At 40.6% G+C, this 27,055-nt stretch overlaps 1 protein-coding gene across 6 annotated transcripts in view; it reads left to right on the forward strand.

Annotated features, from left to right (window-relative positions):
* grik4 (glutamate receptor, ionotropic, kainate 4) overlaps nucleotides 1-27,055 on the forward strand; it is a 353,377-nt gene that overhangs the window by 88,811 nt on the left and 237,511 nt on the right. For all 6 annotated transcript variants that reach the window (XM_084949763.1, XM_084949764.1, XM_084949762.1 and 3 more), the window contains one exon: nucleotides 1,744-1,926. The gene's annotated coding sequence lies outside the window, so the exon portion shown is untranslated. The remainder of the gene's footprint in view (nucleotides 1-1,743; nucleotides 1,927-27,055) is intronic.

The following is a 27,055-nucleotide window of genomic DNA, read 5'->3' on the forward strand; positions in this document are numbered from 1 at the left end:
GATTCATCTTTGTAAAATAGCTTTGCCGCCGGAGGACTTTCAGGACAGCAGTAGGAGTAGCAGTGCTCCCAGTATCTCTCTTTGTCTGTTATCATTGCACAGTAGCAGTAGCTGTTATGGGCAAAATATGAAATCTACAAGAGACAAACTACCAGAACCAAATTGTTTTCTATTGGCTGTATAAGAGGATGTTTTTGGAAGATGTGAGCACATAGGGCATTTCTAACAGTGAAGATCCAAGAGCAGAGGAAGTGAAGGTGGAAGAGTTTAAAAATCTGGGGTCAACCATCCAAAATTAACAGACAGTGCACAGGAGAGGTTGCGAAGAGGGCGCAGGTAGGGTGGAGTGGGTGGAGAGGAGTATCAGGGGTGATTTGTGACTGAAGGATAACGGCAAGAGTGAAAGGGAAGGTTTACGAGATGGTAGCGAGACCAGCTATGATGTATGGTTTGGCTGACAAAAAGAGAGGAGGCGGAGCTGGGGGTGGAGGTGGCAGAGTTTAAAGATTCTGCAGATTTCATTGGGAGTGACCAGAATGGACAAGATTAGAAATAAGTGTATCAGAGGCACAGCTCAAGTTTAGCCTTTTGGAGACAAACTTAGAGAGGCAAGGCTGAGATTGTCTAAACATGTGCAGAGGAGGGATAGTGGATATTTTGGACAAAGGATGTCAGATGTGGAGCTGCCAGGAAGGAGAAAAAGACGAGACCGCAGAGGAGATTTGTGGATGTAGTGAAAGAGGACATGCAAAAGGTTAGAATGATAGAGGACGATGCTAACGATAAGGTGAGATGGAAATGGATCCACTATAGTGGGCAGCCAAAAAAAGAAGTGTGCACAAAAGTCATTTGAATGCAGTACTGTCTGTCAGATTGTTTATAATTCATTTTCTTAGAATTCTGACAATCACAGTGGGCTACTGCAAGCTCTGCTTATGACAAAGAAAATGTAGCTTTCAGCAAGTGCTCTCCATGACTTGATGTTTATGTTCACTCAAAGGCAGCATGGTAAGTTGGTGTGTGCTGAAAGTTGACATGGCAGGTACTGAATCTGCTAAGAAAAGAGGACAATTTCACTGTGGTGCAAAGCGCTGGGGTTGATCTCTGGGGAGAGGTTTAATTCCCCCCTGAGTAAGGGTGCCATTAAAATACAATGACATGAGATTAATGTTCATCTTGAAGTGACATTTGCTTTCTCATTTACTGCGAAAATTGTCTTGGAATATTGGGTGCTAGGTGTTGTTTTGAATGCTGATGAGCTCCCAAAGCTGCTCAAAGTATGTGCGGTGACAGTGTGAAAAATGTTGGATGTGCTTTATAAAGAGGAAGGGGATCTAGCTGAGTAAGGGACAAACAGTAAAACAAGACCATCAGCAAATTGGGACTGTGAACTTTGAAACTGTGCAGATTTCAAACTTACTGTATGCGAGATAAATGGATGTCCTCAGCATTAATATCTGGACTGCAATGGGAGATACCTGATCAGAAACCTGATTTATAATGCATTATGTGGTTGCTTTTGAAAATATGTAGTTACTTAAGGATCCTGAGGAGGACAAAAAACAAAAATGTATACATCTTTTGATGCCCAGTTGAATTTAAAGGCTTAGATTACCTGGTTATGGTCTGTGTGTATGCGCTTCAAATAAACCTATTCATTTTTTTCTTTCTCTCCTCTGACTCATATTTCTTTCTCTCTCCCCCCCCCCCCCCCCCCCCCCCCCCTCCCTTTCTCTCATACAGAGTGCCTGTAAGTAGCAGCTCCATCTTCTTTTCCTTGTGTGTGTACCCTCTGCAAGAGCCGGGGACACATACTATATGTGTATGTGAGATGAGGAGGAGCTAAGTGGCTACCACAACCACCTAGATCAGACAGCCTCCTGTGCTGCAAGATGGATTAGAGCCCCACACCTCAGGAGATCAAAGGTAGGAAAAGATGTTTGGTAATCAGCCGCCACTCACCTGCCCTGTTTAATGACAGCGCGGAGAGTAAAGGAAAGAGAGGAAATGGTGAATGACAATGAGTTTAGACTAAGGTCTTTTTGCCATCTGTGGGCTGTAGGGTGTGTAAGAGGGATACACCATGCTGAATGTCAATATTTATTTTGTATTAAAAAAAACTTCACAAATGTGAGCATATTTCCACTGAAATTTAAAGTTGCACATCACATGTGGTTATTGTCCCCAAATATAACAAACTTGTACAGAAGCATCCTTTAAACAAAGCGTCCATATAGCAGAGAAAATCTGTTTTTCTACAGTAGTCTACTATAAATTGAAGTAAAATGCTTTTATAATACTGGCACTATTTGAGGGTAATATCTGGGTTCAAGAGGTTAATTCAAGTGGAAAAATATCAGCAATCTAAAACATCACTGGTAAACACTAGGATAGACCTTTGAATTGCCGCCCACGTCTCCAATTTTGTCAGCAGCTCCAAAAGACCCTGTGTTGCTCTTGTGAGTTGAAGAAGCAACTCAGCGAGGGAAAACGCGCTTCTGCTCTTAGTATTGTGATTAGTATGCTGTATTGCTCGCTGCATCTATAAATAAAAGTGTAAGCCAAAGGCCAGGCAAGTTCTCTGGGAGTTGTTGAAAGTAATTCTGGAAAATGCAGAAGAAACACTGACTGAATTAGAAGCAGATCAGCGGGGTGGAGAAAATAAAGGTGCGTAACAACACAACGGTATGGGAGACGTTCAGTTCCGATGTACTCCAACTTCAGTTGGAAACTTGAGAAATTTCCAGGTCTGAAAAAGTTCCAGTTAATTTTTTTTACACCAAAAATATCCCAGTTTAATTCGGGGTAATGTTTTTTCATTTTTACGAAGTTTCAGTGGTAAACTACTGATGGTGTTTTCAGGATTTCATAAAAGATACACAAAGCCACTTTCATGCTTGTGGCAGGATTTTTCATTTTTAATCCTCACCATTAGCATTTTTGCCACTAATGTGAGTTTTCTTTTTTTTTTTCAAACCAGAAATCACCGTATTTAGATTATGTGGTCAATATATCATTATGACTATGAATATATAAACACTGAGACGCTTGGTTAGCAAGCTGCATCCATACGATGTATGAGTGCAATGCAGAGACAGAGATTATTAATTAACAGGCTTTATAAGTCTTTAATTTCATGCACCAAAATTTGAAACATAAACACTGTGTTTCAATTTTTTTCTGAAGCAGAAAAACTGTCCATAGCAATTCAATTCATTTTTATTTATATAGTGCCAAATCACAGAAACAATTGTGTCAAAGTGGTTTATATTGTAAGGTAAAGACCCTGCAATAATACAGAGAAACCCCCAATAATAAGATGAATCCCTATGAGCAAGCACATGGAGACAGTGGGAAGGAAAAATTCCCTTTTAACAAGAAGAAACCTCCAGCAGAACCAGACACAGGGAAAGGCAGCCATCTTCCATGAATGGTTGGGGGTGAGGGGGGGGAAGATATGATAAAGACACACTGTAGAGGAGAGCCAGAGATTAATAGCAAGTAATGATTAAAAGCAAAATGTACTATAAACACACAGTGAATAAAAAACAGTGAGTGAAGTAAAAACAAATAATGCGTCGTGGTAAGAAGCCCAAGCCTGTTGCAGGATATCTACAGGAGCCCTAACTGTGTTTTATTAAAAAGAACATTTTTAAGCCCAATTCTAAAAGTACAGAGAGTGTCTGTCTCCTGAATCCAAACTGGGAGCTGAAAGCTGAAGGCTCTGCCTCCCATTCTACTTTTAAATACTGTAGGAACCAAAGTAAACCAGCAGTATGAGAGTGAAGTGCTCTATTGGGTTCAAACGGTACTATGAGGTTGTTAACATCCAATAAGGCCTGATCAAAACCACTTTTTGTACTAGGCAGTAAAGATGATGCTGTAAAGTTGGATATTTAAACATCAGGATGAGTGGGCATGTACCTGCTTTTGGAGTCCAACCTCAGGTGGCCACTAGAAGAACTTTTTGGCCTTTATTTTTCAGCCCCAAAGGTTTCCGCATGGTCAACAATCTCATCTTCTGGGTAAAAATCAATTTGGCTACTTCAAGATAGTGAAGTATTTGTAAGTTCCTTTTTGTAAACACAACACTCAGACTTGCCCTCCTCATGGCTGATTCATGGTGGTCAAGTGAGCTAGAGAGTCAAGGGAAAACAAGAAGAGCTTTAATGAGAACAAAGGTGTGAATGGCTGAAATAAAACTTTATTTTCTGCTTGCTTAGCAGAGGTTACATTATAAAGCACAAACAAACACACCCACACCTCCATGTAACCACGGCAGAAGACGCTACATTACCAGATTCTGTGTGAATGTGGCTGAAGCTTCATCTGACCGCTGTGGCCTCTCTGCTTCCTGTGCGGTTACAGCGCTCAATCTCCGCAGACACACAGATCTGAGCAGATTCCCAAATGTAGAGCAGACGTTGCTTTTTTTCTGATAAGAGTGCACTAAATTGCCTCATCTTCCAGTGTCTTTAGACCGCAGTGAAAATGCAGATGATCAGCTGTCGGAAGCTAAGCTTTCATTTTATAAAAACTTCCTGTGAGGAAGCGTGGAGCAGCTTTAGTGTGAAAAGGTTCAAGGGTCAAGTAATCCCAAGCTGCTAGAGAGATACTAGCTCTTACAGTGCCTGTAATTACTGTAATTAAAGGGCTTGTGAAGATTGTGAAGTCCAATTGTATGGTCCTCTGTCCTTAGTCCTTGAAAAAAATAAAAGAATAAATAAAACAAACAGATTGCTGCAATCTAACAGTGACACACACTTTCTTTTCTGCAAAATAACTAAAGGAAAAACTGGACTTATTTTATATCACAAAGCTGCTTATTGTACTATAATTTAACACTGTTTGCATGAAAGGGGATTAGTTTATTGAGATTTCTTCAGCGGAGGCATTTTTGTCCACACGTGTAAAATGAATCCATAAAAAATGCATTTTCTGTCTTTTCTTTTTTCCTTTTGTAGATGAACTTCAGTCACCTACACCCATTTTCTAGCCACAAGTTTAGATATGACTCTTTTTTTTTTTTTATCAGACGTTTTCCTGTTTCCTGGACTGTCTAAGGAGCTTGGAAAGAAAAGCGTCTGGACTTCTTTAAGTTGCTTGAAGACGTTTCACCTCTCATCGGAGAAGCTTCTTCAGTTCTAAGGTCAAATGGTGGGGAGTCCCAGATTTAAACCCAGTGGGAGTTTCCCCTCAAAGAGGGACAAAGGACCCCCTGATGATCCTCTACCTAATCACATGAGCCAAGGTGTGAAAGCGGGTGTGGATCACAATCAGCCAGGGTTTTGGGTGAGCTCATTGTGAAACCTGGCCCCACCCTAAGATGTGATTTCCTGAGGTCAGATGGCCCAGGATGTGAGTGGGCGTTAAGGTGTCTGGGAAGGGATCTCAAAACTGGATTATAGATGGCAGACAGTTGGTGTTGTAAACCACCGCCTCTGTTCAAAGATGGTCTCTCACAGTGGACGTAAATGGCTTCTTTCACTCCTCTTTCAAACCATCTGTCCTCTCTGTCCAAAATGTGAACGTTGGCATCCTCGAAAGAGTGACCTTTGTCCTTTAGATGCAGATGAACTGCTGAGTCTTGTCCCGTGGAGGTGGCTCTTCTATGTTGTGCCATGCGCTTGTGAAGTGGCCCACATCCTGGGCCATCCGACCTCAGGAAATCACATGATTGGGTGGGGCCAGGTTTCACAGTGAGCTCACCCGAAACCCTGGCTGATTGTGACCCACACCCGCTTTCACACCTTGGCTCATGTGATTAGGTAGAGGATCATTAGGGGGTCCATTGTCCCTTTTGGGGGGATACTCCCACTGGGTTTAAATCTGGGACTCCCCACCATTTGACCCTTAGAACTGAAGAAGCTTCTCGGATGAGAGGTGAAACGTCTTCAAGCAACTCAAGGAAGTCCAGACGCTTTTCTTTCCAAGCTCCTTAGACTACGATGACCTGGATGACTGAGAACCTTCACAGACATGGACTTATTTTTCTGAGATACTCACTGTTGTTACTGTGCAAAATGTTCCTCTTTGGCTCTGGATTTAATTACACGCTGGCTACAGTTAGTAGACAGTACATACTAGTGGTGCAACGGATCAAAAATCTCACGGTTCGGATCGGATCACGGTTTTAAGTCACGGATCGGATCAATTTTCGGATCAGCAAAAAAAAAAAAAGAAAATTTTAACATTTACTTATTAACTTATTTAAGTATTTTTTGCCTATTAAAAACATTCAACTCAAGACTAGAGCACTAGTACATACTATAAGTCGTCTCCCCCCCCCCAACAATAGAAAGAGAAACTCATTTGTAATCACATTTTAACTTTTTTTTATGAACAAACTCTATCATTTCTGTATTTATATCTCAAGATAGTAACACTAAAATTTTAAAGAAAATATTGGCTTCTGTAGTTAGAAAGAGGTCCAGTGTGGCTTTGAATGCTGATGCTACATGAAGTGTGATCTAACAGTTTTGCGTGAGCTAATCGGCCTTTTTGGTTAGATTCAATGCAATGTTAAAAGAGGCTACTTGAGTTTTAGAACAGAACACCTGACGCACCTTTGTGAATGTCGGGTGATGGTGCCAAGCACGTCCCATCTGAAATTCTCTTTGTTTTTGAGCAAGTAAACAAAGCTCCAGATGACAGCGTGCCAGCGACTTGAATGCAACCTTTTGTCTTACATACAGATCATAAAAGCACGCACAGCATAAAAGCGGGTATGACAATTTAAGCATGTGGTGACTTTCTGTTCTTTCCTCGCAGGGCCACCCCTCTATTTTCACCATGACCTCTGCTACATAAGATAAGAGATAAGATAAGATAAGATAAGATAAAACTTTATTAATCCCTCGGGTGGGTTCCCCTGGGAAATTTGGTTTCCAATAGCACAGAACTGACAGAAGTTACAGAACATGTGCAGAATATTATATATATATATATATATATATATATATATATATATATATATATATGTATATATATATGTATACACATATATATATATATATATATGTATACACATATATATATATATATATATGTATACACATATATATATATATATATATGTATACACATATATAAATACAGAGACATATATAAATAAAATATATGAAGGGGATAAATAGAATAAATAGGAATAAGAATACAAGGGAATTGCCCATTTCAAGTATTGAAGTCATTTGTATTTTGTTTGATTTTTGACAAGCCCTGCTCACACCTCGCAAAATCTTTGGAAAGCTTAGTGTATTTTTGGACACATGACACTGGACTGTGCAGCAAATAACTGAGAGATCAGAATATTTTTTGTCATACTTGCTTAAAGGAAAGGATGCACTATCATCTAGAGGATTCTGCTAACAGCTGTACACTATCAAGACCAAAAGAAAATGTCATAAGAAGACAGCTAAATGAGTTTGGATCAACAACCAATTCAGTATGGTTTGTGTAATGACATACTCTATATTATACCCTCTAAGAGCACAGATTTTTGATCTAAAATCCTTTACATTTGCAAGAAATTCCTCCCTTTTAACACACGCTAAAATGATTGTAAAAGCTGTTACATGGTCAGCCTTTTTGAAAGCACGTTGAATAACATGTTTCCATTTGAAACTTTTCAATTATTGCAAGGGAAAAAAATCCTCTTCTCCACATGTGCACACCCGCACATGTAGGCACGGTCCAAAAATAAGAACACTGATTTAGCCTATGTCATATTACTAACTCTTATATGTGTCAGTAACAGTAAAACCAAACTGCTATTCATATTCAGGAGGACTCGCTTTTCATATTTTTAAGCCACCACATTCTCCCACAGGTCCAGTTTGCTGTGAATACAAATGCTGGAACACACAGTGTGCTGTACAGACATTGAATTTCTTTGAGGCTCGAGTGCCCCGTGAAATCTACTACTAACAGAATTTGACTTTTTATTGACTTTGGCTCAAAGGAAGTGGATTGAGCATATGGTTTCAATTTCACTGCCCACTTGTGGAATCTTTGGTGCAAATGTTGTATTTTAGCCACTCAGTATGTGACAACTGCACCATTCTCTATTCCACCTACATGAATGCTTCTCCACAGCTTTATTGGAAATATTGAACTGGTTCTTGTATGTCATGCTCGTTAAGACCTATTAAGCTCATTTTCACTTCACGTTTTTATTCTGGGACTACACTACAGCAGGTTCAGTGCATTAAGTTTAGCAGATATAAAATAGCGCTCAGTTCCTAATAACCTTTGTGCTTTGGCATGTCTGTGGTGTGTATAGATGTTTGTGTATGCCTGCGTTTGATTAACTGCTTTTATTTGTGTGCTGACTGAATTCACGAGCCTGCATCAGTCTGCTCCTGTCTTTGTTGCCTCTGGGCTACCTGCCTCCTTCCCCGGCTGCTCCTGAGAAGTAGAGATAAGGCCCACTGATGTTTGTCTGCTCCCTGGCAGATTACTGAGGCAGACAGGTACAAGGACTCTGGTAGACAGCTCTAGTATATTGGAGGCCAAATAAGAAGTTACTGGGGATGTCCAAGCTGACCATAGCACCAATCCAGCCTGAATGCCATTTGGCTTCTTTATATGTGCTGTTGGTGTTGAGCTTGTTACTGTTGGAAAAGAAACTCTGAATTTTAATGAATGAATATACATGATGTCACCAATTTTTGTTTAGTAAATACTTTAATGATTACAGGCACTTTTGGCTTCTTGTTTGTTTCAAGAGGGATTCCCACAGTAGACGTGTCTGCATGCTTGATTTCACTCTGGATGCCCTTCCTGATGCAACCCTCCTATTTATCCAGGCTTTGGGACTGGCACACCTTTGGGAAGGCTCTGTTTGTGTCTCCTCCCAGTCTTTTAATTCTGAAGAAAATGAGTAAATCGCTAATGCTTGCATTTAAAATTCATTGGTCACAAGCATACCAGAGACTTGTATATATAGTTATGGTTATATATGGTCTGCGTCACTTCTTGCATGGTGATAGAAGTTCAAACAGAAAACAAATCATGGAGGATTTTCAAAGTTCTTCATGGAAAATTCAGCAAACTGATGTCGTTATAGCCTTTGTTGTTTTTTGACTCAAGATTTTGATTGGCTAATTACCATTTTGCTAACCTCAAGGGTCTTTTTATCTTTTGAAATTGTTCCCATTGTATGCTTGTAAGTTGTAAAATAAATTAAAATGCATAGCTAGGGCCTGTAATACTCAATTTGTGTTTTAAAGACACATTAGAAGCAAAACCTTTTATAAAGGAAGGCATAGATCTGTGTGTGCAAGTCCATGTCTGCCTTTTGTATGTTTACCCTTAGAGCACCAGGCTGTGAACATTAGGGTGTGATTAAAGCTCAGGGTCCATGTGGGATTGCCTAATTAGGCCTTTCTACTTCTGTGAAGAACAGTTCACAGACATCATGGAAAGAAAATTGCGGTAAATCTTACTTTATCCATGGTAGTGAGGGCAGAGAGGACAAAGCAGAAGAAGTGTTTGGTCTCCATTCGTAAGAGATTGGAGGCTTCATTTGCATCAGATCCATGCGCTTTTCTGAAAACAGAGAAGTGTATTTTTCTGAAAACTGAAAAGATCGTTTGAAAGAAAAGTGAAAGAAGGAGTTATACTGTAAAATGGTAATAAGGAGTGCTTGAAAATGTGGCTTTGTCAACTGGAAAATACTGTATGAAAACCAGTGACCCTGCACATATTTGAAGTCCATGGTAAAACTGCAGCATGCAAGTGGTCATAACAGACTACTAGGAAGTGACGTAAAAATATGGGCAGGACTGGAAGTGGTCCTTCGGTGCATGAGTAGATGATCTCGAAGGGGTCAAATTTAAATCAGGCAAGTTTATGATGAAACTTATACTGTGATACTTAGTCATGTTTATCAATCATTAGGAACATGTTTTATCAAAGAGTCCAAGTTCAGCTCTCAGTTTGCTGGTCCTCTATTTGTTGTTGTGTTTGCTTGACTTGTGGTTGATCAGAGCTTTGTAAATTGTTGTTTGAATATTTTTGTTGCCAATTTATGGAGATGGTCTCTGATTGTGGATCTCAACTGGCTGAACATAAATTGTTCATTACTCCGACACCATGTGGTAGGCAGTTTTGTCCACATGCCTGACAGCTCTTCTGGGAAATGAAATCAGGGGGAACAAAAGATGCATAAGCAAGATCAGAGTACAACGGATAACACATGATTTAAACACAGAACTCCTCATCTGTGTAGCACATTGAATATACATGGCGAAGAAAGCCTAGAGGGGATGTAAGGGTTTAGAAAGAGTTAAGAAGCTGTCTTTTACAAGGTGAAGTGCAGCTTATGAATTAGAAAGTATAACACTGGCTGAGTGACAAACTACGTGGATGAGAAATAGTATAATTATGCACCTGAAATACTGCACAATACATCACATGGCAGCAACTCAGAAGATGCTGAGGTTTAAACGTGGCATGGTTGTTAATGTCAAATTGGGTGTTCTGAGTATTTCAGAAACTGCTGATCTGCTGGGAGGCAACCGACTCTAGGGCTTACAAAGAATGAAAATATCCCACGAGAAGCTGTTCTCTGGGTGAAAATGCATTGAGAAGAAAGGACAGCTGCTTCAAGCTGAGAGGAAGGTGAGAGCATCTCATATAACCACTCATTACAACTAATCGATGCTCCATACTGCCTTGTATCAGCAGCTCAGGCTGGTGGTGGTGTGGGGGATACTATCTTGGTCCATTTTGGGCCCCTTCCCATATGGAAAAGAAATAGTAAAAACTTATATGTGATTACTCATGAAAGTGGCCACTTTCTCATTACTTTCATATATTGTTTTAGTAAGTATCCAAAACATACAAGTTTCATTATATAATTTTTCAAGGGATCTTATATCTGTTTTCACTCTTATATGCTTTTCATACAAGTTTCACACAAGACAGATACAAACTTTATAAGATTTATATATATCTTTTCCATATGGGTTAGTACCAGCTCAGGAACTTATACAAGCTACAGCATATATGAATGTTGCTGCTGACCGTGTCCTTCCCTTTACGACCACATCTTCTCATGTCTGCTTGGAGCAGGATAACACACTATGTCAAAAAGCTCAGATCATTTCAATCTGAAGGATAAAAGGTGGTCCAACCTAGTACTACCAATGTGTATCTAATAAAGTATCTGGTGTGTGTATATTTAAAAAAAATGCATAATGTACTGTGCTGCTCCTTTAAACAGTCCCAAACTAAGTGTGAATAGAAATATAAAAACCTTGTTTATTAGGTGCTGCTTTAATTAAGACCAAACCATCTTAATTAGAATTGAGTGACATATGGGCGAAGGTTGGGGTGGCTTTTGGCGCTTTTGAGCTTAATCAGTGGCAGCATCTGGCCGGTGAGTAGCTGTCAGAAGTAACAGATGTATAGAGCTGCATTCATCGCAATAGACAACTCTGTTATAGGAATTAGAAGAAGTAGTTTAACCTGCATTCATTGAAAACATTTATAACAATTAACGAGGCAAAAATATGCAAACTCAAAGTCAAAAAATACCAAACCCGGGTTTGGTATTTTTGGGCATTTAGCAATGGAGGGTGTGGAAAATATGCATATAGGCACTCTTGTTGGACCATGTGATGTTAGAGACTATGCTTGCAATTCATTCACACATAATTTATGCTAAAAAGGACAAAGCATACCCTTTTGTGCAGCCGGGGAACATGAAGCATTGATTTTTGTCTGCATTATGAGATGCTGCTTGGCTTTTTATGAACACAGTAGTGCATAATTGGAAAATCCAAACCCATGATACACAACCTCCATAAGATTTTCTGCCACTTGCATCAGCAGTTGTCATGAATGTGCACTGTAATTTCTGGTATCTGGTGAAGGAATTAAGATTCACTGTTAAACTCAGTGGCACAAATCTGCTGGTAAACATTCAGTTTCTGTCTGTCTCTCTCTCACTTCATGCCATGTTTCCTTCAGTCAGTGATCATGTGTTATACTTTTTGTTACCATACTGCCTGTTGAATGGGAAAGAATATCTATTTCAGGTGCAGGTTTCTGGGATCAGAAATACAGAAGGATGGCGAGAGATGGAGGAGTTTTAAGTAGAGGTCAAATAAAAGCTAGATAGAAGAAAGGAAGGCACAGCTATGAGGCACAGCAGAAGAGAATAAGAGATAATAGGGAGTAGAGAGACGGGTTCGGAGACAGAGAGAAGGCAAGACTGTGTGAGGATTTAGACAGAGAAACAGAGGCGGTGAGAGAGACATGATACCTCGGATATTAGAAACAGAAGAAGAGGTTGAGAAGGAGTTTGAGTGAGTGTAGCTGGCAAAGTCACCATAGCATCTCCAGATATGATCAGCACAAGACTGAAGGGCAGCAGCGTGTAGACAGGCTAGACGGTACTGCCTGCTCCAGTGGCGTGTGGTGAGGGGTGGTATTGTTTCAGCTATTGTGGACATTTCCAATCCCATTTACAACTTGGAGAGACCTCGAGTCAGAGTTACACAGAAACTGGTTGTTGTCACAGAGTAAGCTGGCTAATAAATGGGACCAGTTTGCCTGAAAAGTCTTGTAATAATAGGGCAGAAGAGGTCAGACTTGGAATGTGACAATGTGGCGACATGAAGCCAGAGGTGCTGATGTTGATCTTTTGTTGACAAAAAACCCAACAATGCTGTGTTCCATTTGTTCTGTGGATAATGGATTGTTTAAGCCTGGTTAGAGGCCATTAGCGGCTCCACAATCTGGGCTTCAGCTTGGTTCAGAAGCTTAGATTCCCAGCAATAATGCCCGTGTAATCCTCGGTTAAACTTATTATCGTTCTTGCTAACAAAACTGATGCTTTGGTAGAGAACACCATTTTCACCCTTTCATGCTTTTTAGCAGGAGCACGTTGTAGGGAAGGTGATGGTTCAGGAAATCATTGCATGATTATTATTGTTATGCATGATTATTGGCCTAAGTAATACAATTTAGAAAAGTAATCTTTTAAAAAGCCTAATGAATAGAAATGGCAAATATGAACAGGGCATTTCAATCTGCTGTGCTCTTTGCTGTCAAGGGAATGGAGCACACAGTAGTAGATTGACTTAGGGTGCATGGAGAGATGAGGGTTTTTTTTTCTTGCACAACTTTGTGTCTGCTACTTTGTGTCTATGTTGGAGGCATACTGTTACAGCTAGATATTATTTGGAGCTATAAGGCTGATTTTGGTATTTTAAAAAACAAGTACTCCCTAGGCTCTTTGTCTGCAGAAACACCACAGACATTTTCTAGCACTTTGAGTGTTACATAAATACAGAATTTAGTTTCTATTATCACCGTTGCTCTTAGCTAGTTTTCATCAAGCCCAAGCCTCGTGTCATTATTAAGCTAAATGAAACACAATGTTCGCCTTCGGGACTGAAGGGTAACACTAATACAGAATAATTTTGCCTCTGGGAAACTCTGGACTTGTTTTAATCAGGTGAATGCACTTGCATTCAAGCCCTGTCCACGTCTGTGGTGGTGTAGTAAATGAAGAGCTGCGATGAATAAGGACAGATCACGTGCTATATTTCCATTCTCATTGGGCTTTTAGTTTTCACTGAGCTGTGAACGCTTCCTCCAAGACAGCACAAGAAGAGAGCATCTGCAATTTGCAAAGAGACAATTTGCTGTTGAATAACCCCGCTCTTTGCAAGTGAGTGACAGGTCCTTATCAGAGCACCCGCCGACTGATCAAAGTTGAAAGGGGGTCAGGCTGAATTAAAGACCAGCTAATTAAAATGTCCAGGGAGCATGCCAGCCCTCGTTTCGTTTATCGCCTTGTGCACGGTTGGGTAAAGAAAGAGAGAGGTGAGATCGGGGTAAAGGAAGAAAAAAAACAGGTGTGTTTAACTTCATCTGATATTAGAGGATATATTATTAAATGCTATATCACTGTGTTTGGTTACAATCAGAGGCGTGTAGCTCAACTCTCGGTTTAAAAGCCTCACCTGTATTTGATTAGATGATTTTGGTGGGAGTTTGGCAAGAGTTTATCCACCTAAGAAGGGCACAGTCGATGCTAGATTGAAGTCCCAGGTGAAGAAAAAAGCATTCCAGTTGTGTTTTCAGCCTGATTTCCTTCTTTATTGTTACTTGGTCTTTTGTACTTCTCCCATTCTCACCAAATGCTGGAGAATAGAGAGCCTGAGGTTGGTGATGTGTGTTTGCATGTGTGGATATACGGCATCAAGGCTGTTTCTTTGGTTGTATAAAGGTCACAGAAAGATTTAGTGTCTAGACTCCTTCCACTGGCTGTGGTTTTCTCTCAGGGGAGGAATTGTGGCTTTGAGCTTTTTGAAATCAAATGATGCATTCACACACAAGCCAGAAAAAATCTAATCTAAAGGGTCCGGTGCCATATATATTGTATTTTTTTCCAGAATTTTTACGCAATACTAATAATTTTGTAGAAAAAGAGGCAACAAGTGTCATGTTGCTAAAAGATATCATACTACAAGAGTATGCATGTGTATGTACATCACATCATCCCACATAGAGCAGTCATTAACTTCATTACATTAATATATTTCTTTTTAAATAATCTCAATTGTTTGGGTTTTCGTATGCATCATCCCCCCGCGACCGCAATGCTACGTTGCCTGTTTGCATAATCTGAAAGTGACGGCACCTGTAACTTAACTGTCTTAATATTTTGCTTGAATCACCACTAAATAATAATGCATGTTATCATTACCTGTACATACATTGAATTATTTGTAGAAGAAATGATAATGAGAACGTGCTTTTTGTTATAAATAAAGTCTACTGATGGAAAGGATTGCATTCACTTTGTCAAATTATCATGAAATGCTGCTTAGGAATAGAAAATGCATTTTGTCCAATCACACTAATGTACTCTAGGTGTGAGAGCCAGTGCCATCGTGTTGTCTAATAATCTGAGAGTGTGTGTTTTCCCTCGCACTAGAGTTTTTGTTGTGAAGGTGTTTGAGGCTGACTGACACTGAGAGCGAATCATCCTAATGAGATGCCGTGCTGCTCTGTGGAAATGATTACCTCAGGGGAAGAGGCATTAGATTGATGAGGGCAATCTTTGCCTTCTTCTCAGAGAAACAAAAGCGTGTCCACCACCACCGCCACACCATTCAGACAAGAGACAAGTCTCTACTTATCAGGCCAAATGGCCCATAACACTTCCTTGGAGAGTTAAAAGGGGGGGAAATCTGCACAGTACCACCTTAGCTTCAAGTGACAAAATCAATTTAGGTACTGTGCTGCTTACTTAGAAGTTCAATTTCTTAAAGTCGTCAATAACAGCTTGCCTCTGCACATGCTGATCACCATAGCAACTCAGTGTTTCCTCAGACTAATACATAGATCTCAACCCTCTGCTTCCAGCTGTGTCTAGAAAATTCAAGGAAGTATTTTCAAATGTTCAATAAAGATGTGTTGTACACTAACAATTAAGGTGTGTATCTCCTCTAAAATTTTAATACTGATTAATCGATAACCGAGGTTATTGATGCAATAAAGAATGATTGCTGAGCGTCCCATTTGTTACTGTTTGGCCAAAGCTTCTGAGTGTGATTGCCTCCAAGCAGGCTTAGAGACCCATTAATCAGGCCTTGGTTGATCGCTTCTCAGGTCAGCAGTGATCTAAGCCGAAGGGGTGGGGGGAAGCTTCTGGAGGTAAATGCGGCAGCAGTTTAATAGCTCACAGTGGAAAGATAGATTCCAACAGCAGTAATAGTAGTTGCTGTTTGCTGCTTTAACTGGTTGAAGGTTTCTGATTTCGTTTTTATTTTTCACGGCATGAAACATTTTATTACTCATAACCAACAATAGATATAAATGATGGTGATAGTTTTTTCCGGTGCTGATATTGGTTGCATATATTATAGTAATGAGCTTAATAAATGTCAGCAACATATCCCAAAGACAGATCATCAGTTAGATCATGATGGTGGGTGAGCAGCGCTTGCTGGTGCTCCAAGGAGCAGTATACTGATGATCTCCCACATGTGGGTCAAGTTTTAGTAGTTTTTTTTGCTTTGTTTGTAAGTCTTGTAGGTGTTTGTTCTCTTGGCTTTCTCAGTGCTAGGAACTGAAGAGTTATAAATGATTTTAACACGATAGCATAATAAAGAGAAGCATGGAAGTCTATGAATGGACACGAGCCAACAGAGGTAATGAATGAGGCTCCAGAAGAGAGTGAATGAAGTCGTCTTTCTGATTGCACATTTGCTAAGCTCCATTTAACATCTGCTCTACTTACCACTGTTAGAGCATCAACAAAGCCATACACATCTGTTACTGATGAGCAAAATGACCCTGTCAGTCGAGAATTTATACACCGGAACAGTCTTAGGGTAATAAAATGGCCATCCTGCTGCATAACCTGTTCAGTCATGGTATGTATTAATGCACACGTGAACAGGAAATAGTTTACATTAATATTGTTTGTACGGTATATTTAGAAAGAGAAGTTTGAGTTTATCTTTAAGTTTATTGCAGCAGGTCATCATTAACATGATTAACTTATTACATTCATATTTATACGTTACTCTTGCCGGACACATTTTTCTTCTTCTTCTTTTTTTTGGAAGAGTATGAGAACCTTTTGTTAGTGAAGTGAAATGGCTGCTTAAGCCGCCTGTGTTATAGCGGTTTCTATTACGTCTCTACAAGATTTCACTTAACATGCTAATCCAGCTCTGGAGTGGATCCTTGAGGAGACAGGAGACCGTGCTCTGAGGCCAAGGCTTAACTCTGGGATTTTATAGTTCACCTTCTCTCAAGTGTGGCAGCCCTCTATTGACACCTCAGACAATATATATTTGGCAGCATCCCACTTGAGGCATTGCTTAGCATTAACATCTCTCCATCCATGTCTCCATCCAACTATTTTCTTCCACTTATCTAATACATCAACATATTTATCATTAACTTTGGTCGTTTCACTTACGCTCTTTGTTTCCAAAATAGATCACTGGTCTCCTAATCCCTTTTAAAAGTGCTTTATCTTTCCGTGTATTTACTAAAGCTCAGATCCGATGTCTTGAAGTGCTTCGTTTTTCAAGTTTTGAGAATGAGGTTCAACAGTTCTGCTACCAACACTTAAAGTTAGAACTTCTCCCTGAATTTCAAAGCAAGATTCCTAATTTGACTGTGATTCTTAAAGTCAAACATTCACTTTTCATGTAACACCATGACGTGCACTTGTGGTTAAAGCTGGAATCTGAAGTGGAGCGGCAACTCTTGTTAGCGTCTGTGCCTTTAATTTTATGAAATTTGTGGGTGCCATTGGCTTGTTGTGAGAAGTGTTCAACTAATACTGCCGACAGCGTTAATTAAGCCACTATAATGAATCATAAAGTGTATAGATAAGCCTAATTTTCAGTCTAACAGTGATCCAATTTTTTAAAAAAAAAAAATCTTTTTTTCGGGAGGAGCCGTGCTGCTCTCTGAGAGGAAGCTAGTACCATGCTCTCCTGAGTTTTAAATGCACTTTAGAACAGCACACAACAACATTACATATGAGCGGGCGTAGGGAGGTTTGAGGTCTTCACTCACCCCGGTTCTGTTAGCCGTCAGGGCTGGGGGGCTGGGAGGAGGTGCTGGCCGTCAGACTGGGGTCTGGGATGCGGGGCCTCCCTGCTACTGCAGATAAGGAGGTGGTCCGCTTGCCTCCACCCCAGAGAGAAGGGTCTAGGTGCGGCTTGCCCCTCTGGGGGCGGGGGTACCTGGACCTGGAATATAGAGTATGTTTGGGGAGTGCGACTGTCTGTGCAGTGTCTATTTGTGTCTGTCTACACGTTGGGTGAGTGCCGAGTATTTGGTTGTGCATATGGGGGTGGGAATGCACGTCTGTGTCCGCGTGTGCCTGTTTGTCTGTGTCTATATGTCAGGTTGGGTCTTAGACTCAACCTCTCTGGGTACATCTCAGGCCCTCTAAAGTACGGAGGCCTATCTCCCCTCACCACACTCCCTGCCGGTGGCTGATGCCCTTAGACGTTGGTGTGTTGGTGGTCCTTGTCATCTGGGGCTGGGCGCTCATGCATGTACCGGCTCACTCCTGATGGCCGATTGGCGGGGCCGGGCGCCTGTGGCCCGGCTGGGCTCCTTCCGGGGGGTGGGATGCCCTCAGGCCTCTGGCCTCTGGGCCTGAAGCTCGGTCCTCTCTGGCACAGCTGGCTGCCGGCAGAGCCCGCGGGCACGCCACTGCAACCCCCTCTGGCCTCTGCTCCGTAGCTGCGGGGTGACCTCTCGTTTGGGGCTCTACTCAGCTCTTCCCAGGAGGGTGGCACGGTTCCCCCCCCTTTGGTGGTCCTCCTCGGGTCCTTGTACTCTGGGGCCTCTGGATATCTGGGGCCTGGATCTCCTCCATACCTGCTTCATACCCTGGTGGACGGGGCTATGGCTCCCCACACTCCCTAGCAGATCGTTACATGGAGAAACCTTTGGAATACAAGCATGCTGATCCACACAGGTATGCACACAGGTGTACACACGGGTGTTCACAGACGCTGTGCGCTGTCTATCTTGCGTGCTGCACAATATCGTTTATTATTTAGTATCTACTGTTATCTACTGCTAGCTAGTTTATTGTGATGGTGCTGTTTTTATTATGTTGCTCTTTGTTGTTTGCTTTCTCTTCTGTTTTTTTTCTCCATATAGGTGATCCAGGCGTTTTGTTTGTTTGTTTGTTTGTTTTTTCCTTTCCTCCCCCCCTTCTCACCGTCTCTTCTCCCCTTTGGTTTTCTTTCTCTCCCTCTCTTTCTTTCATTCTTTCTCCCTGTCCTATCCCCCAGTCACGTCTGTCCCGTTTGTAGCAACCGAAAATAAAATAAATACATAATTATAATAAAGGTCAATCAAATGGACCAATATGGCAAGGCCATGATGATCCACTTGGTAAAATAAATCCGCTTGGCATCTTTCTTGGCCTTAAGACAACAATTCTGATGGCTAAAGATCCAAACGGGACACAAAGAAAAAAAAAAAAAAAAATCTTCTTGCTGCCCTTAAACTAAAGAAATGAAGGTTCATGGAACATGACGGTGGTGAAAATCTCTCTCCCTCGGCCTGCCTTATCACTTCGAAGCTAATGAGCCGGGCTAGAGCAAAAACAGAAACATTTTGAACATTTGAATAACTTCTGAAAAGTTAAACGCAAACTGAGCAAGAGCTAGCTCATCATTCAGCAATAGCAAACATGAGCAACTGCTTTAAATGCAAAGAGATGACAGATGTCTGTTACTTCACAGCTGACAATACAGCTTTCGGAGTTTCATTGTTGAAGTGATGTAAAATTAGTCTAAAGGAGCTTGATTTGCACTGAAAGGTTGCTGCATGCTGCTGCATGTCTAAAACAGATATTTTATGTCAGAAACAAAACTGAACTCTTTAATCTGAAGTGACTCACGAGACTATGGTGATGAGTTAATTGTATTTACAGATTAGCAATGGATTAATGCTGTCACCAATAACAATCCATGTTGCTGCATAGAATTCATCATTGATTGGCTTATCTGAATATATCATCTCAGTTTGGGTTCAATCAGTGCATAGATATGTTTTGTTTACTAGTTTTGCCTCTAGTTATTTCGGTTGGTTAGATCATTGGCTCGTCTAAAACTTTCAGGGTCCCCAAAGGATGAATTGCAAAAATTTCAGTGATCAACTTCCTTCATTACCGCCACTACGTTTTCACAAATTCAGTTTGTCTAATTCTTTGTTTTACGACTGAATATTTTCAAAGAAAATGACAGTGCTGTCAACCTGAGCTTTGCTTGACTACTTTTATATCTTCTGATATAAACAAGCAGTAAGGGGACTGTTGCCCTTGAGATTCCCCACTGGTGGAAAAAGAGATGCTGTCCAAGTTTACAGTGAATAATAATAGGGAGAAAAAAGACAGCAATCTCATGAATAAACAACATTTCTCACATTTCTCTGGATTAAACTTAAATTGATGAGTTCCCATTAATAAAAGCTGAATGGGCCGACCCACAGTGTTGTATAGCAAAATAACAGTGCAGCCAACACCATGTTTTTCTCTTCAGATTTAAATGTTTTCAGAAGCAGGATGTGTCATCTCTTAAAAGTAGTTTTTTTTTTAAAATTCCCTTGAGTTTGTTACCTTCCAAACAACACAGACACAATGTCCTTGAGCTCCAGGTTTCTCGGGTGAACAAAGCCAAGCGAGAGCCCTCTGATACATTAGCCTTTGTATCGCCTCTTCACTCCCTTTCTGACTCTTGTTGGCTTTTTCTCTGAATTTCTGACATGCTCTGTTTTTCTTTTGTCTCTCTTACACAAACATATAGGCACCCAGTGTTCTGTTTTCAAACTCCAGTTCTATATATAGAAACTGTGTTTCCCAAAAGTTTTCCTAGTGCATTAAAGCATGTTCAAAGCTTGCACTAGCACTGTCAGAACAAACTAATACCCAGCAGTACACGACCACCACACAGCTGATATCATTCTACTAATTTGAGCTCAAGATTAGCTACTGATGTTATTCTGCATTGAATATATTTGTTAGTAAATGTACAATTCGATATCTACCTTGGAGGAAAACGTCGTATGAAACGTGTTAGCACTGTTGTGTATTATGTGTTCAGCATTAAGCCGAATATTAGGTAAGTGCCAGCTGACCACCACAAATTACACTGGAACAAAGCACTGAAAAGATTTATTATCTTGTGTCACTTCTCTCACCATTTAGTAGCATCTAGCATTATTTCACGTTTTAGAAAGTTTTTAAATCTGTTTTGAAAATAGTAGTATAACTTTCTTCATATTTCACAAAGAAAGTGGGAGATGACCTTTAGCTATTACGCACTTCTACCCAAGATGAAAAATGTGTCTGCACAGTTTTGTTTAGTTTTTTTTCTAGTTTTGGTCACTAGAGGTTATGAAAACATGTCAGCAATCAAAATAATTTATTGTGGGAATTTGAGGATGTGATTCTTCGCATAGCAATATTAGCACTTACCCAGCTAGGCTGTGTTTTAGCAGATTCCCTATTAAAAGAACAGCATACATAATCAGATCCAGTAGCTACAGTAAATGTTATGCACATGTTAGCAAGGACATGAAGCCTGGGATAGGAGGTAGATGTACAAAATTTTAACTAAGCTACCAACCTACATCTAGAGTAAAAGCGTAACAATGAGATTTAATTCCCTCCAAGAATAATCACATTGATCTCAATTAAATTCCGGGAACATTTCTCTTTGCCATAAGCTTTAGATTTGATTACGCTGGCTTGCCATGTCCATTTCTGGACTCCCATTTCAAATTCATTGACTTTCTCTTCTTCTGTACACGAATCAGCACTTCCCATCTGTTTCAACTGGGTCCTCTCTCTCCTCTGAGTACATGTCAGGCTGCCGCTGACCTTCAAATATGAAGAACTCTGTGAAAGATTGGACAGTAGGGTTGCCGTTAATAGAAGCAAAGAAGTGTCCAAAGAGAAATGAGGCCACAACAATAGAGTGTGTGAGACCGTGCGGTGGCACGGCAAATGGACACGTCGAGAGACAAAAATCATGTGCGGTCTCTTTTCTCTGCACCAAATAGATTCCATTCTCACAATCACTGAGCAATAGAGTCCATGCTGTGGAAAACAAACTGCCATCCCTTTGTCCCTCCATCTCAGTGTAATTGCACCCCTGGCTCTTTTTCACACAGGCCAGATTTATCCTAGCTGTAAGTCTCACCAATGCAGCACCTTCCATAAGTCCCTCTCACTCCACTGACATGGCACGCTCCCCGATCAGTGTGTCCGTGGCAGTCCACCGTGGGAGATATATCTCACTTCCTACACAGATAAAGAAATGAATGTTAACATACAGTGACACACAGATACATAACCACCTCCTCGGTTTCCTTAAATAGCTACTAAATTAATACAGTATGGTGGATGTTGTGTGTGTATAAAGAAGGTCAGACATATGTGGATGCTTTGGGACGTTGCCGGATAGTGGGAAATAGAGGCATGGACATAATACTTTAATGCTGGCTTTATTGGCTTTACTGTGAAGGATTTAAGCCTGTAGTCTGGACAGAGGTTCGCTGTTACTTAGGTTGAATCAGTAGCTGGGGTTTGCAGATGTGCGTTCTATGTATGAGGGGTGTGCTGGTCCCTGTAGTGTGTCTGTTTACTCTGCTGTTCTCTTCGATACTTAAGGGAAATGATGGAAGAGTGCTGTCTGGCAGAGCACTGTCATGCCTCAGTTAGCATTCTGGGAACCTAACAGCTACTGCACTGCAGTAGACCCACTGACAGGCATTGCACACTTGTTGTGAATTCTCTTATTTGAGCATTAGTGTCAGACTTTGTTTAAATTATTCTCAGTTGCGTTTGTTATGTCGTTTGTGGCTGTGCTAGTAGCTTAGAGAGCTAATGTCTTTGGTCCAGATTGAAATGTTTTGATGAACAAACACAGGTGTGTTGCAAGCGCGTTACAAAAACAGGTCCCATCTGCCCAGGCATGGACTCCACCCGATCTGCTGTATTAAACTGAAGTGCCACACTGAACATGCCTTCTTCGTTTGCTCCAAAGTTCAGCTGTTCTGCTCAGTGTCCATTGTAGGTGGATGGTTTACTCACTTACTCTAAAGATGCACAGCATCATTGATAGCAGCCTATTCATTATAACGCCGTCTTTACATGTGTGCCGTAACTAGATAATCATCTTGGCTATTTGCTCGTGTAAATGATCATTATATTTCATCTGATTGGTGTATTTCAAGGAGTCCAACTACTATGAAGGTTTTTGCAGACATTTATGTCCCCCACAGAGCATGAATCCTTCAGGATTTGGTGACTCTCCTCATCCTGTAGCACCATAAGCTGATCTGAGCTTCTAATCTCATTGTAAAATATCAATTACTCATATGTGTATTTTGTAAGCTGCCTCAAAATTTAGACATGGTGATTAATGGGTTTGAGAGGAAGTATGCTCTGATTTGGCGACACTGGTGATCCCAGCTTTCCTTTTGCTGCCAGGAGATTCACATTCCCCCCTTTCAGTGGAATATCTTAAATATCTGGGAAACAAAAATGATGTTTCATGCTGACTTTTACCACCATCATTATGCCTAAGTGCTCAGAGCAGCCTCACATATTCAGTGAAACCTCTTACTCTTGTTTTGATTTAAGCCTTACATTTTGGCCTCGAATCATAACATAAATCCAGGCTTATACAAGATTTTAGAATAGCCCATCTTTCCATCTCAGTGACTTTTTTGCTAGAAAACTGCACTACTGAGGTCTGTGACTTTATAAAAATTTACAGTATATCATCAGTCTGAATTCCTCTTGAGGTGAAACTACCTTGCATTATGCCATTAGAGTAGTCCATTCACACGTATTTTTTCCCCCCTGTTGGTTTTATACTTTATTTTGCTTTCTGACAGAACTACTTTAGAGCTCCAATGCACCTAATTTATATAGTCAGTGGCATGGCATTCATATATTTTCCATCCGAGTCCGTACCAATATTTCAAACTGATTCCAATGCTGCCGAACAGAAACCTGTGATACAGAGAAAGTACTGGCAGCTAGACCAAGGTGGTGTGAGAAAATGAGTGTTCCATTATTTATGCTCCCCTCACTAACTTTATGATGCTGTTAGGTGGTCGTGCTGTTGTCCTCTGTCTCCTTTTATTAGCTGTGGTGCACTGCTGCATTTTAATGGATATGTCAAAGAATGAAGTTTCCTTTGGCGAAGTAGCAAAGTGCCTGTTTCTCAGGCTCAGTGAAACAAAAGAATAGATGGTGCACATCATAAGATAAGTGCACACTTTTAATGAGTTGGTTTGTTGGCCTGCCAGAGTCCAGTACTGAATTTGTATCTTTTTACCAACTAAGCACTTATACCTGTATTGGTCTGAAGGAGTAGTGGCCTGAAATTTAGTGGCATCGACCAAGTATAGTGATTTTACCATAGCTGCGCTCTTTTTATTTTATTTCAATATCCAATCTCCTCAAAAACTGTTCGTTTTATGAGCTATCTGTTTATCTTGTGAAAAATTTGTATAGTTTCCTTCTCTTTTATCTTTTCGTTCAAACAAATACGATGGTAGACGATACGACCTGATCAAATACTACTAGCCACGGGGTACTCATTAAATCCCACAGATACTGTACAACCATTTAATGTCCAATCAATCTGCTATGTCTGACATGGCACATGTGAAAACGCAACACTCCGAGCAGCAAGTCAGCACCGTGGCCTAACTCGTGGCTTACAAGCCAGCTCTTGATATTTAAATGGGATTATAGTGATCTCATGCTCCAAACCCTTCAGCTTATTTTGCTAATATGTTTGAGTCAAAGTGTAAAAGAACACAAACCTTTGCGGCAGCAGTAACTATTCGCCTCTGCTCCAATTCAAACATCAATACTGAATGTGTCTTAATCCTTGCTGTCTGAACCATGCCTATGGGCGGCTCTTATATTAATGTCTCTAGTTCTGAACAGGCGCTGAGCATGAGTCATTAAAAATAGATTAACTTCAAAAAAGGTAAAAAAAAAAAAAAGAAGAAGAAAGAAATATTTCTCTGTGGCCAGTGTAGTTTTATCTCATGCTAGGTAATAATAGTACTGATCATGAGGGGGCTAGAATGCTCTCTGGATGTTTAAATGCCACAACTGGGAAGTGTTGACTCCGCTGAAATGCCATGGCTATCCGGTGACACTGTGAATGGTGTCATCTTCTACTTTTTCATGAGCCTCTTATACTTCTTTAACACAAAGGTCAAAGATGGAGTAGAAAACAAGAAGGATAATATGAAATGTCATGAGATTTCCCAATAAGACTACACTGGCTAATGTCTCTGTGGTTCTTTATATCCTCTGTTGGTTTTTGTCTTCAGAAAATGGGACCTAGAATAGAAATTTAATGCTGTGTATCAAACGTCAGAGACTGCAACAAGGGTATTTCTCGTGTGAATCGCTACAAGTGCTTAACTGTCCATCCATCGATCCGCTTATTCCAGGTTGTAGGGGCAGCTGTCTATGTAGAGATCCTCAGGCCTCCCTCTCTCTGGCCTGCTTCTCTAGCTCTTGAACGGGAACACCGAGGTGTTCCTAAGCCAGCTCAGAGACATAATCTCTCCAGCGATTCCCGGGTCTGCCCCGAGGGTCTCCTCTTGGTAGGGCATGCCCGAAACACCTCGCTGAGGAGGCATTCTTGTTAGATGTCTGCCTGCCTTGACTGGCTCCTTTCTGTGTGAAGGAGCAGCGGCTTTAGTTTCACCTCCTTCCGAATGACCGAGCTTCTTGCCCCGTCTGGACCCACAAACACTTCAAAGTAAACTAATTTCCACCACTTATATCTGCACTCTTATTCTTCTAGTCATTACCCAAAGCTCTTGACCGCTGGTGAGGGCAGGAATGACCGGTAAAAGGGGAAGTTTCCTTTCACACTACACCAGTATAGCATCCTCATCACTGGAGACACCAATCTGTCTGCTCTCCCCTCGGTCGTGAACAAGACCTCAAGATACTACTCGTCACCCAATTAAAATGGGCATTCCACACGTTTCCAGCTGAGAACCTTGTCCAGAGATTTGGAGGTGATAATTCCTGCTGCTTCACACTGGACTGGAGGTCACAGCTTGATGAAGCTAGACTCACTAGTACTTAACTGAATGCATCTCACAACAGGTGTTTATCAGATCATTAAAATGCTCGCTGCGCAACTCCACTCAATCGGTATGCTTTTACAAATTTGGAAGAAGAATAAGTTGTTTGATAACAGCAATAATATTGATTTGCACAACACTTTGGAAAACAAGTGAAAACAGTTTCAAAATGCTTTATAAAACAGAGTGAAAATAGATCACAATAAAATTAAACAGGTAACATAGCAACAACCGCAAATATAAACAAAGCCTAAATCCTCATCATTTATTGCCTTTAGCAGGGGGGCAGAATGATGTATACAATTTCCATCTGTGACTATGTTTTTTTCCCCCTTTTCCTCTCTCATACTATCCTATACTAAGCTGCAGACCCTTTGGATCCACAATTTAAAATATCAGTAATCATTAAATGTGCATTCGTTTTAGCTTCTGGAGACATTTGAGGTCTTTATTTCATTAGGATACTTAGTAGCCATCAAGCAGTCAACTGTTTGCCACTCTGTGCTTTACAATAGGCAGATGATGGTAATATTGGAACAACTGACATTTAGTAGCATTTATATCTAAATACTTTTAAAACTCTCCCAGCAGTCTATAGTGAAACAGCCTGTATTCTATAGCCACACCATCCCTATCATCCTGTTTTCAGAGGTTTACAGCTGGTTGCAGACACTTATTCACGATGATGGCAAGTCAAGGACTGTTTACTACTTCAAGCTACTTTTCTTCCCTCCATCAAGTCCGACCTTTGAAAGCAGTCATTGTTTTGCTTGAACTCTTGTATTGCCTCACATTACACGGGCTAAAAAAATTGTAGCAAACAAATAAATAGCTCTACGTGCAGAGGAGTACATGTGCAAACACTCCCACATGTGGTAAGATTGTGTTTGAAGTAGGACTTCAATTGGACACCCATGAACAGTGTGGAACTCGATATCCCACACAGCACATCCTTGCTCCCTTAGATCAGCATTCAACCATTTTCCCATGTGGCCAAAGCTTGGAAAGAATACTGTACAATCATGTATCTAAGCAGAACGGGGCAAAGCAAACTGCTTGGATGTCTCAACAGTAAGGTTTCTGAGAGTTAAACATGCTTATTCCCTCAGTAGTATAATATCATGATTTGGTGTCTTGATTCTCTGATTTATGTGTTATAAACCATACGCATACATAAGGTCGTGTTTTCACAAAGTGACTCACATTAACTTAGATTTTTAACTTAACTAGTCCCTGTGGAAATTTTTATCCAGTGCCTGAAATGAGTGAATTTCCTTTAAATTATACACAGAATATGTGTCCCAGTGTACACATGTTTTTAGGAAAAGGATAGGGAGATTTTTACTGTTACCACTGGACTCTGTAAATTATAACTTATTATCTACAGCTGCAAAGCAATTAGTAA

The sequence above is a fragment of the Perissodus microlepis genome, chromosome 14 (genome assembly GCF_051167445.1).
Source record: "Perissodus microlepis isolate ML-2025 ecotype Zambia chromosome 14, ASM5116744v1, whole genome shotgun sequence".
In the NCBI taxonomy this organism is placed as follows: domain Eukaryota; kingdom Metazoa; phylum Chordata; class Actinopteri; order Cichliformes; family Cichlidae; genus Perissodus; species Perissodus microlepis.